Here is an 11,894-nt window from a genome sequence, read left to right on the forward strand (position 1 = left end):
AACAACGACATATTTGTTACTGGCTGCGGTAGCTGAACCCCTTTATCCTTTGCATGACCTGTCATTGCCACAGTAAATAGATGAAACCCACTAGCATGAGTAGGAGTTGTTTGAGCCCTGTTGTGCCTACTCATTCATGCTTGTTTGTCATGCCTGCTACTGCTTAGAGTTGAGTCAGGTCTGATTCATCGGGGATGAATCAGAGGCGTGTGAACATGTCCTACTATGGGTGAACTAAGTGTGTGAACACGATTTGGTAAAGGTAGCAGTGACAGGCCATGTAGGAGTACATGGTGGGTTGTCTCATTGCAGCCGACCTCAGGAACTGAGTTCTGTGTTTGTGATCCATGACCAGTTACTACCACACATTAGGTTCCGGTAACTCGACCCCTCTCGACTTATTAATCAACATGATCTCTGTCCAGGAGTTGCAACTAGTTTCTGGCGTTTGTAGGTAGTGTTAGTAGTCTACCAAGTGGCACCCGGTACAGGTGGGCTTGGGACAGACTAGGCACAGTGGCCCGGTGTACCAAGCAGCACCCGGTTGGTGGGCTTGGGAACCCTGCACACATCGTTTGGGGCCGTGAGCGACACCCCGGCCGGATCTCCTTGCGGATGGAACCCGAATAGGCGATAAACCTGGACTAGAGACTTGTTCGGTTAGTCAGGTCGTGGCCGACTCCCTCGCCCGGCTTCCGCTTGAAGGTTGCCGAGGTACATGACGTGTACAGGGCGGTAAGTGGCGGGAGCGTGTGTGAAGAAGTACACCCCTGCAGGGTTATCATTATCTATTCGAATAGCCGGATTCCTCGGATATGGAAACGTGGACACCTTATATCAGTTCATAGACAAGTGAAAGTGGATACTCTAAATTACGCAAGATTAGCGTGAGTGCTATGGATGGCGTTCTCGTAGGGAGACGGGAGCGGATCCATAGTGGTGTATTGATATGGTGAATATGTGGACTCGTGTGTGCCACCTCAAAAGAGTTACTTGCAGTCGTAGTTCAGGATAGCCACCGAGTCAAAGCTGGCTTGCTGCAGTTAAACCCCACCATCCCCTTTGTTGATAATGATGCATATGTAGATAGTTCTGATGTAAGTCTTGCTGGGTACATTTGTACTCACGTTTGCCTATTTATGTTTTTGCAGAGAGACTTCGGTCTCGTTAGTAGTTCCGCGTGGACTTCGACGTTTAGCTTGTTACCTCAGCTACGATCTTGTGCCCTCGGCAGGATTTGATAGATAGTCAGGCTTCTCAGCCTTTTTCATTTATAGATGTCTGTACTCAGACATGATAACTTCCGCTTGTGCTTTGACTTGTATGCTCTGATTGTTGGGTCATGAGACCCATGTTTGTAATATCTCGCTCCTCGGAGCCTAATGAATAAATTACTTGAGTCGTAGAGTCATGTTGTGATGCCATGTTGTATTTGCACATATCGAGCATATTGTGTGTATGTTATTGAAATGCTTGGTATGTGTGGGATCTGACCATGTAGTTGTTTATCTTTAGTAGCCTCTCTTACCGGGAAGTGTCTCCTAGTGTTTCCACTGAGCCATGGTAGCTTGCTACTGCTCCGGAACACTTAGGCTGGCCGGCATGTGTCCTTCTTCGTTCCTGTGTCTGTCCCTTCGGGGAAATGTCACGCGATGAATACCGGAGTCCTGTTAGCCTGCTACAGCCCGGTTCACCGGAGTCTTGCTAGCCCAGTGCTACAGCCTGGGTTCACTCGCTGATGACCGACACGTTCGACGCTGGTCATGGATGCCTGTCCCTGTAAGTTTGTGCCACTTTGGGTTTACGACTAGCCATGTCAGCCCGGGCTCCTTATCATATGGATGCTAGCGACACTGTCATATACGTGTGCCAAAAGGCGCAAACGGTCCCGGGCAAAGGTAAGGCGACACCCGTGGGAATACCGTGCGTGAGGCCGCAAAGTGATATGAGGTGTTACATGCTAGATCGATGTGGCATTGAGTCGGGGTCCTGACAGCGTAAATATAGACATGATGCACACATGAAGCTAGCCTAGAGCACTACCAGCAGCTAGGGATGTGACAACTCAGTTGTCACATCCCTAGTCTGGTATGACTTAGACTAGCTAGCCATTTGTGCATCATATTTAAATTTCATTTAAATTTGAAATGAGGATTGGTGGAACCCTCAGAATCATTTTTGAAAATGACCCAAATAAAATTTCTCCAAAAGGGTCCAAGAAAATGCTCATGTTGCTCTCTGAAAATATTGGACAGAGATAAAAATCAAACCAATATTTTTAAGAGCTCATAGGTATTTATTTTGGGCATTGGAATTAATGCATAAATATTTGCATTGGAAATATATTAGTTATATATATTAATATATGTCCAAAAATTATGCCACCTGTTGGGGAGCTCTGGAATAATATATCTAGCTCCTGCAAAAATTGGCATAAGGTAATAAAATGATTTAATATTTTATTAATCAAAACAAATGTGAGAAAAAAATAGAAAACAGAAATAAATAGGAATAACCTTACCTGGATCGACCTGCGGCCCAGCTCCTGTGCTGGCCCAGCACCGCGCAGCCCAGCAGCTGGCCCAGCCCACCTGGCCCCCCCTCCTCTGTCGTCTTCCTCCCCGACAGGGGGACGGCGCGTGCCCGACGCGCGCGCACCGCCGCGCCGCGCCACCTCCTCCCTCCCTGCCTGCCTGCCTCTCCCCTCCTCGTCTGGATGCCCCGGACGACGCCACGCAGCCACCCCGACCCCCTCGCACTCCCCCTCGCCCTCGTCCTCTCCTCTGTCTCTCTCTCTCTCTCACGGCCGAACGCCATCGACGCCACCGCTCGCCGTAGACGTAGCCACCGCGCCCCTCGAGAGCATCTGAGCAGTCCACGAGCTCCGCCACGTCGCCGGCTACCTCCTCGTCGAGCCACGCACCTCCGGACGGCCTCCATCGCCGCCATCGCCATCGTCTTCCTCCTCGGGCTCCGCCGCCCGCCGCCGTCGATTCGCCGTCACCAGGTCTCCCCCGACCCCGCTGTGCTGCTCTGCGTGATCCCCGTGAGCCTCTGCTTCGAACCCCTCTCCTCCCCTCGCGATTATGCCGTCTAGGCCTCAGTTCCGCCATGGCCGAAGCTCGCCCCCGCTCGAGCTTGTCGCCGGCGTTGCTCCGGCGACCCTTTGGCCACGCCAGTGCACCTAGCACTCTCGCCGCACCTCGTAGTGCCCCGCTAGCGTTTTAGTTCGCGCGTTTGCACGCTGCAGCCGCGCCCCCGAACACAGCCGAACTCCGGCGGCCGCAAACGTGGTCGCCGACGTCGTTCTCGGCCACCCCAGCTCTGGCCGAGGGCACTGCTCGACGCGCCGCATCGCCAGCTCTTCGAAGAGCCTAAACACGCCTCGAACGGAGCCCTGTGGGTGATTTCCGCGGTGTTCCACCGTCTCTGGCCTCGCCGGCGGCTAAACGCCGGCGAGTTGACCGGGTTAGACCCCCTGTTGACCCAGATTTGACCCGTGTGGGTCAATGACAGGTGGGCCCGGCCCTGCTAAATTTTAGTTTAGGATTAGTTTAGCAACTAATTATCTCTGTTAACTAACTGTGACACTGACAGTGGGCCCCAGCGCCACTAACTCTTAATTATGATTAAACTAACCCTGTTTAACCCCCTGTCACTGACGTGTGGGTCCCACACGTCAGGTTTGACCCCAGCCAGCCGCAGTTGACCGCTGACGTCGTGCTGACGTCATGCTGGCGCAATATATAATTTCTGGATTTAAATTAAATCAGGAAATTCCAGAAATTGATTTAAACTTCAAAAATTCATAACAATTCAACCGTAGCTCAGATTAAAATAATTTATATATGAAAAATTATCAGAAAAATGCAATCTTTCCATCTGTACTAGTTTCATGCATGACAAACTAACTTATACATGCTGAGTATGAGGAAACACATTATGGCATATATAAGAGACTTAATTTAGTAATGCATTTGAACCTTTGGTTCAAATGGACTTCAAACCAAATGATTACTAGTTACATTAGCTCAAATAGCATCACATCTACATGCCATGTTCATGCATCATATTGTTGCATATGTTTGTGCATTGATTGCCGGCACCGTTCCTTCTCGATAGGTCCTGCTCCGGAGACGTTCCAGAGTACCTGTCTGTGAAGCAGTGCCTCCCTTGTTGATTTACCAGGCAAGCAAACCCCCTTGTTCATTTCGATAAAACCCTACTCTCTCGCTCCTGCTCTCAGTTATTGCATTAGAACAACAACGGTTCATCTGCTGCTTTGTGCTGCGGTAGTTGAACCCATTCCTCTGCATGACCTGTCATTGCCACAGTAAATAGTTGAAACCCACTAGCATGTGTAGGAGTTGATTGAAGCCACTGATGTGTTCCTACCATGCTATGCCTGCTATTGCTTAGAGTTGTGTCAGGTCTGATTCATTGGGAATGAATTGGAGTGTTACGATATGTTCTGATGCTGAGAGTTAAGTGTGTGAACACGATTTGGTAAAGGTAGCGGTGAGAGGCCATGTAGGAGTACATGGTGGGTTGTCTCACTGGAACCGTCCTTAAGCACCGAGTTCTATGTATGTTGTCCAATGACTCGATACTACCACACGTTGGGCTCCGGGCGCTCCAAGCCCTCTCGACTTATTAACCGACTTGATCTCTGTCCAGGAGTCGCAACTAGTTTCTGGTGTTTGTAGGTAGTGCTATTTTTCTACCAAGTGGCACCCGGCAGGGTGGGCTTGGGACAGACTAGGCACACGTGGCCTGGTGTACCGAGTGGCACCCGGATGGTGGGCTCGGGAACCCTGTACACATCGTTTGGGGCCGTAAGCGACACCCCGGCCGGATCTCCTTGCGGATGGAACCCGAATAGGCGATAAACCTGGATTAGAGTCTTGTGTGGTTAGTCAGGTCGTGGCCGACACCCTCGCCAGGCTTCCGCTTGAAGGTTGCCGAGATACATGACGTGTACATGGCGGTAAGTGGCGAGAGCGTGTGTGAAGAAGTACACCCCTGCAGGGTTAACATGATCTATTCGAATAGCCGGGTCCGCGGTTATGGACTTCTTGGATGCTTACATGGTACATAGACAACTTGAAGTGGATACTATAAAATGCTCAAGACAAGTGTGAGTGCTATGGATGGCCTTCTCGTAGGGAGACGGGGATGAATCCATAATAGTGTATTGTGTGGTGATTAGTGGACTCGTGTACGTTGTTTCACCTCCAGAGTTTCTGGTAGTCGTAGAACAGGATAGCCACAGAGTCAAAGCTGGCTTGCGGCAACTAAACCCCACATTACCTCTTGATACAGATGCATGTATGGTAGGATCTGATGTAAGTCTTGCTAAGTACCTTTGTACTCATGTTGCTTTATTTATGTTTTGCAGCGGAGACTCCGGTCTTACTAGTGTTCTCGTGGACTTCGACTAGTAGCTAGTACCTCAGCTACGATCTTGAGCGGACGTTGTAGATGGTCAGGCTTTCAGCCTTTTACATTTATAGATGTCTGTACTCAGACATGTAATGCTTCCGCTTGTTGCTTGATTGCTCTGACTGTTGGGTCATGTGACCCCTGTTTGTAATAATGCTGTGATGGCTCTTCTGAGCCTTTATCTATATAAGTTGTTGAGTTATGCTGTGATGCCATGTTGTACAGCACATACTTGCATGTTATGCGTACGTGTAATGTGTATTGTTATGTGTGGGATCTGACTACCTAGTTGTTTATTCTTAGTAGCCTCTCTTACCGGGAAATGTCTCCTAGTGCTTCCACTGAGCCCTGGTAGCTTGCTACTGCTCCGGAACACTTAGGTAGGCCGGCATGTGTCCTTCTTCAATCCTGTGTCTGTCCCTTCGGGGAAATGTCACGCGATGAATACCGGAGTCCAGCTAGCCCGCTACAGCCCGGTTCACCGGAGTCCTGTTAGCCCAGTGCTACAGCCTGGATTCACTCGTTGATGACCGACACGTTCGATGCTGGGTCATGGATGCCTGTCCCTGTAAGTTAGTGCCACTTTGGGTTTACGACTAGCCATGTCAGCCCAGGCTCTTTATCATATGGATGCTAGCGACACCATCATATACGTGTGCCAAAATGCGCAAACGGTCCCGGGCAAAGGTAAGGCGACACCCGTGGGGATACCGTGCGTGAGGCCGCAAAGTGATATGAGGCGTTACATGCTAGATCGATGTGGCATCGAGTCGGGGTCCCGACAGCGCTGGTATCAGAGCCTGACTGCCTGTAGGATTACCAAGCCAAACTGGTCGAAGTCGAGTCTAGAAATTCTTTAGTTATGTAAGGGAATTGATTGTGGGTTGGAACGTAAGGCTCTTTTTACTCCTTATACCTCATGACCTTCTGATCTGAGTCGTCCTATCTTTCCTACGGGATTAAGGAACTAGGCTTCTCTTCCGTCTATCAGGATCACGTGTTACTACTCCGTAGTTCCATAGGACTGGTTGATCAGAGTCATACCCCAGTTTTGAGTATTTCCGGTGTAGTCTGTTTAGTATGATCTCAGAACCTTGAGTAATGCTGATGAGTATGTTACCACCCCATTTTTAGTAGGATGTCTCATTCTGAGCATTTTACTGCCGTTATGCTGCCGGAATTTCCCTAGGAGTTCGAGTGATACTAATCCCTTGTCCTACATTCTACAGTCCATAGTTGATGCTGATTCCGTCTCTGGTTTCGTTTCACCAGGATGTCATCAAGTTCTGTTGTTCGTAGCCAGAACCACAGAGATGGTAGGGATGAGGATCCTCCCGACCAGCCTTCATTGACAGAGTTCATGCTAGAGATGGAGAGGAACAAGCGTGAGTCTAACCGTTTGTTGGCACGTATCGAGGAGAACACCGCACATCAGTTCAAAGGGTCTGCTACCATTCATGATTTCATTCGCTTGCACCCACCTACCTTTCATCATTCCATCAAGCCACTCGATGCAGATGACTGGCTCCGTAGCATCACTCATAAGCTGCTTTCCGCGAGCGTAGCTGAAGATGACAAGGACACTTATGCCACATACCACCTGGAAGGTCCTGCTAGTCTTTGGTGGCAGAACTATGAGACTTTGCTTCCAGCTGGCCAGATTCCTACCTGGAAGGATTTCACTGAGGATTTTCGCGAGCATCACATTCCCCAAGCCCTCCTTGATCGCAAGAGAGAAGAGTTCTGCAGTTTCACCCAGAGTAGGATGGCTGTTGATGCTTATAGCAGAGAGTTCGAGAACCTTGCCCGCTATGCCACAGAAGAAGTGTCCACGGACGCCAAGAAGCAGGCTAGGTTCCGAAAGGGTCTCAACCCCAAGTTGCGTCGTGATCTCCACCTGCATCATTGTGATACATTCCAAGCTCTTGTGAACAAAGCCATTAATGCAGAGACAGCTCAGCTCACTTACGAGGAGTCTCGTAAGCACAACCGTGATTTGGGACCCTCCTCTGGCTCTAGTTCCCAGAAGCGCCGGATTTGGGTTCCAAACTCCGCTCTTCCTTCCGGTTATACACCGAGGCCATCCCCTGTGGTGCCTTTCCCAGCTCAGTCATATGTTCCACCCAGGCCTACTGGTAGACCACTTGTCAGTGCGGGTCCACGTCCAACCTCAGGGACTTGCTTCACTCGCGGGAAGCCAGGACACTATGCACGTGACTGCTCTCAGACTAGTTATGCTCCACCCAAGGCCGAGGAGACTGTTGGCTGTGTTAAGCCATCACGCAAGATGATCAGTGTCAAGTCAGTTCCCACTGAACGTGGACGTGTGCATCACGTCTCAGCTAAAGACGCTCATGATGATCCAGATGTCGTTCTTGGTACACTCCTTGTCAATTGTCACCCATCATCAGTTCTATTCGATACTGGAGCATCTCACTCCTTCATTTCTGAAGGCTATGCTCGTTTGCACGACATGTCATTTTGTGATATGCCAACTCCGCTTGAAATCCAAACCCCAGGGTCTAGATGGCAGACCACCAGAATCAGCCATGGTAACGAAATCCTTGTTGATAGACTTGTATTCCTTGCATCACTTGTAGCCCTCAAGTCCTCAGATATTAACATCATCTTGGGTATGGACTGGATGACAGCTCATCATGCCAAGATTGATTGTTACACAAGATCTGTTCAGCTTACACACCCATCTGGCAAGATAGTCACCGTCTCCACTAGAGTGGCAAAGCGTCAGCTCTATTCTCTTAATGCCAGCCCTCTTCTAGACCTTGAAGATATCCCGGTAGTCTGTGACTTTCTGGATGTCTTTCCAGAGGAACTGCCAGGTGTTCCACCTGACAGAGATGTAGAGTTCGTCATAGATCTTATCCCAGGAACAGCTCCAATCTCTAGGAGACCCTACAAGATGGCACCCTTAGAACTAGCCGAGCTTAAGAAACAACTTGATGAGTCCTTGCAAAAGGGTTTCATCCGTCCTAGTTCTTCTCCTTGGGCTTGCCCCGTCCTCTTTGTTAAGAAGAAAGACGGTACGGACCGGATGGTTGTAGATTATCGTCCCGTTAATTTGGTCACGATAAAGAACAAGTATCCGCTCCCCAGGATCAACGACCTGTATGATCAGCTCGCTGGATCCTCAGTCTTCTCCAAGATGGATTTAAGGTTAGGATACCACCAAATTAAGATCAGAAACGGGGACATTCCCAAGACAGCCTTTGTCACTCGTTATGGTTAGTACGAGTACACCGTCATGTCCTTCGGCCCAACCAACGCCCCAGCCACATTCTCCCGCTTGATGAACTCGATCTTCATGGAGTACTTAGATAAGTTCGTCGTGGTTTACCTCGATGATATTCTTATCTACTCGAAGAACGAGGAAGAGCATGCCGAACATCTTAGACTTGTTTTAGAAAAACTCAGAGAGCACCGCCTTTATGCCAAGTTCTCCAAGTGTGAATTTTGGTTGCCAGAAGTGACCTACTTAGGCCACATAATCTCTGGTAAGGGCATTGTTGTCAATCCCGAGAGAGTTCAAGCCGTTCTCGATTGGACCCCACCTGAGACCGTTAAACAAGTTAGGAGTTTCCTTGGTCTAGCCAGCTATTGTCGCCGCTTTGTTGAAAACTTCTCCAAAGTAGCCAAACCCCTCACGGAACTTCTCAAGAAAGATAAAAAGTTCGAGTGGTCCCCACAGTGTGAGTACAGTTTTCAGGAACTGAAAAGGCGCCTGACTTCTGCTCCCATACTTGTGCCACCGGATTTCACTAAAGACTTTATTATCTACTGCGACGCCTCACGACAGGGACTAGGTTGCATTCTTATGCAGGATCGTCATGTGATTGCCTATGCATCTCGACAGTTGCATCCACATGAGGAGAATTATCCTACACATGATCTAGAGCTTGCAGCCGTAGTCTATGCACTCAAGACCTGGCGACATTACCTCCTTGGTAAACGTTGCGAGATCTACACTGATCACCAGAGTCTCAAGTATATCTTCACCCAACCAGATCTGAACCTTAGGCAAAGACGTTGGTTGGAGTTAATCACAGATTATGATCTAGGGATTACCTACACTCCAGGCAAAGCCAATGTCATGGCTGATGCGCTAAGCCGTAAATCCTATTGCAACAATCTCATGTTGCAGCAAGGCCAACCACTTCTCCATGAGGAATTCTGTAAGCTTAATCTTCACATAGCTCCTCGCGGATTTCTTTCTACCTTGGTGGCGAAACCTGATCTTGAAGATCGGATTATCGCTGCTCAAAAGCAAGACACAGGAATTTCCCGGATCAAGAGAAACATTAAGAAGGGAGTTGGTGGATGTTTCACTATGGATGATCGTGGTGTTGTTTTCTTTGAGAACCGCTTGGTGGTTTCCAAGAATCAACATCTTCGACAACTGATTCTTAAGGAGGCGCATGAATCTCCTCTCACGATTCATCCCGGTAGTACTAAGATGTATCAGGACCTACGCCAGAGGTTCTGGTGGACTAGGATGAAGAGAGAAATCGCTCAGTTTATTGCTAACTGTGACGTTTGTCGTCGCGTTAAGGCAGAGCATCAAAGGCCTGCTGGCACCCTTCAGCCTTTAGCTATTCCTGAATGGAAATGGGATAAAGTTGGTATGGACTTCATCACCGGCTTTCCCAGGACCAAGAGAGGGAATAACGCTATCTTCGTAGTCGTTGATCGTCTTTCCAAAGTGGCTCACTTCCTTCCTGTTCGAGAAAATATCACTGCTAGTCAGCTTGCTGACTTATATATTTCTCGAATAGTGTCACTGCATGGTGTTCCACTAGAGATCAATTCAGACCGTGGCAGTCTTTTCACTTCTCATTTCTGGGAGAGTTTCCAAACTGCCATGGGAACCCATCTTTCCTTCAGTACCGCTTTCCACCCTCAGTCGAGTGGTCAGGTGGAACGGGTCAATCAAATTCTCGAAGACATGCTCAGAGCTTGCGTTATCTCATTCGGTATGGATTGGGAGAAATGTCTTCCTTTCGCCGAGTTTGCTTATAACAATAGCTACCAATCCAGCCTCAAGAAAGCTCCTTTTGAGGTTCTCTATGGACGAAGATGTCGAACACCTTTGAACTGGTCAGAAACCGGTGAAAGACAATTCTTTGGACCGGACATGATCCAGGAGGCAGAAGAGCAAGTTCGCATCATTCGTGAGAATTTGAAGACAGCCCAATCTCGTCAAAAGAGTCAGTATGATCGTCATCATAAGGATATGACTTATGAAATTGGCGACCAAGCTTACCTTCGGGTTACTCCTTTGAAGGGTACCCATCGTTTCGGTATCAAGGGCAAGTTGGCTCCTCGTTACATTGGTCCTTTTCGTATTCTCGCTAAACGAGGAGAGGTTGCCTACCAATTGGAACTACCCCCACATCTTTCTCGAATTCATGATGTCTTCCACGTATCTCAACTCAGGCGTTGCTTCTCGGATCCCATCCGCGGAGTGGACCATGAAACGCTTGATCTCCAAGATAACCTCACATACCGAGAGTACCCGGTTCGCATTCTTGATCAAGCAGAGCGTGTCACTCGACGTCAGAACATCAAGTTTCTCAAAGTTCAGTGGTCTCATCATTCCGAGAGAGAAGCTACTTGGGAGCGAGAAGATCGTCTTCGACTGGAGTACCCCGCTTTCTTTCCGTCAACCCTTGAATCTCGGGACGAGATTTTTTCAAGAGGGGGCAAGTTGTCACATCCCTAGTCTGGTATGACTTAGACTAGCTAGCCATTTGTGCATCATATTTAAATTTCATTTAAATTTGAAATGAGGATTGGTGGAACCCTCAGAATCATTTTTGAAAATGACCCAAATAAAAATTTCTCCAAAAGGGTCCAAGAAAATGCTCATGTTGCTCTCTGAAAATATTGGACAGAGATAAAAATCAAACCAATATTTTTAAGAGCTCATAGGTATTAATTTTGGGCATTGGAATTAATGCATAAATATTTGCATTGGAAATATATTAGTTATATATATTAATATATGTCCAAAAATTATGCCACCTATTGGGGAGCTCTGGAATAATATATCTAGCTCCTGCAAAAATTGGCATAAGGTAATAAAATGATTTAATATTTTATTAATCAAAACAAATGTGAGAAAAAATAGAAAACAGAAATAAATAGGAATAACCTTACCTGGATCGACCTGCGGCCCAGCTCCTGTGCTGGCCCAGCACCGCGCAGCCCAGCAGCTGGCCCAGCCCACCTGGCCCCCCCTCCTCTGTCGTCTTCCTCCCCGACAGGGGGACGGCGCGTGCCCGACGCGCGCGCACCGCCGCGCCGCGCCACCTCCTCCCTCCCTGCCTGCCTGCCTCTCCCCTCCTCGTCTGGATGCCCCGGACGACGCCACGCAGCCACCCCGACCCCCTCGCACTCCCCCTCGCCCTCGTCCTCTCCTCTGTCTCTCTCTCTCT

This window comes from Triticum dicoccoides, chromosome 4A (genome assembly GCF_002162155.2).
Source record: "Triticum dicoccoides isolate Atlit2015 ecotype Zavitan chromosome 4A, WEW_v2.0, whole genome shotgun sequence".
Classification (NCBI taxonomy): Eukaryota; Viridiplantae; Streptophyta; class Magnoliopsida; order Poales; family Poaceae; genus Triticum; species Triticum dicoccoides.